Raw genomic sequence first — 1,358 nt, forward strand, 5'->3', positions numbered from 1 at the left:
TCTTGAAAAACACATATCGGTCGTCCCCTAAATCTGGGTATAAGACTTTTAAAGCAAACTCATCTGGCACCAGTGGCCCACCTTCTATACTGACCACTGGCTTGGATTTGAGTTGATCAGGGATTGTCAAGATTTGTGAGCATTTTGAAAGGTTGAAAGAAACTGAGAAATCGAAATGAGTTTGGTTGTATATGCACGTGTGTTTTGAAAAAAAAAAAAAATCGAGTTGGTTCTTTTCCTGAATGAAGGCATGCAAAAGTGTCATGAACAGCCAGATCCAGTACACTGTAAAAAATGATATGATGAAAAAGCCATGACAACTTATGTTTTTAAGTTACTTTAACTCATAAAAATAATTTAAGCAATTTCAACTTATTTTTATTAGTTATACTAGATTCAACTTGATTTTTTAAGTCAGTTTAATGTTACTGAAATTCAAAGAGCCCAATTTAGTTAAGTCATCCTTTTCAAGTTGCACTGTGATATAAGGTGTATTTTTTGGTCAAATTCAATGTCGCAGTGCAACATCAAACAAGGAGACACGGGCAGACTATACAGCGAACTAACTAAACCGCGGAGGAATTTCAGACGAACAACTCATGAACTTGAGGAAGCTGTCCGTTGGGCTGGCGGCGCGAAGAAGCATATTCAACGTGGATGAGGTGAGTGAATGCTTGTGTAACATCATTTTTGGTAGATTATTGTTAATTTTAGCAGAATAGAGCAGAGTTAGTTATGTTCTGTCATTGTTTTCCGAACTGTATTTACCTTTCAAGTTTTGTATTTCTGATACGGTGGCCGCTGTGCTGTGCTGCATTAGCACTGCAGATTGTAATGTAACGTTTGAGATTTGACACACATTTGTTTCTCCACCTGTTAAACATCGTTAAGATGGGCAATTTGAGCGATTATAGGTGTATTTTACCGTTAAAGTGGGTAAGTTACCAGTTGGCTTTGCTGAGCAGGCTCGGCATTTTCGCGCCCACTGGAAGTTTATCCCAGTCAGGCTTCGCGCGTTTGAGTTGGTATTCGTTACTGAGTAAAGTTAAGCGTTTTTTTTTGACGCACTGTAGGCCTAACGTTACATCTGTTCCTCACAAGCTCGTTTTCTGTGCCATTTGTTATTTTATTGGCCATCATCATATATTTTATATATAATTTTGTTTTACAATTGCTAATTGCTTACTGTATAGCTAATAGGCTATGACTGAGCACATTACAGTGAGGATCACCATCCATCTTAATATATTTTTTTAGGCAACTCAGGTTATTAAAGGGTTATGAGGCTGTTGTATAGGAAATGTCTTTGCTTGTGTGTGTGTTGTTTACAAGTAAATTTAAGTTGAATAATTTTTTTT

The sequence above is a fragment of the Sinocyclocheilus anshuiensis genome, unplaced genomic scaffold, assembly GCF_001515605.1.
Source record: "Sinocyclocheilus anshuiensis isolate Anshui unplaced genomic scaffold, SAMN03320099.WGS_v1.1 scaffold945, whole genome shotgun sequence".
Classification (NCBI taxonomy): domain Eukaryota; kingdom Metazoa; phylum Chordata; class Actinopteri; order Cypriniformes; family Cyprinidae; genus Sinocyclocheilus; species Sinocyclocheilus anshuiensis.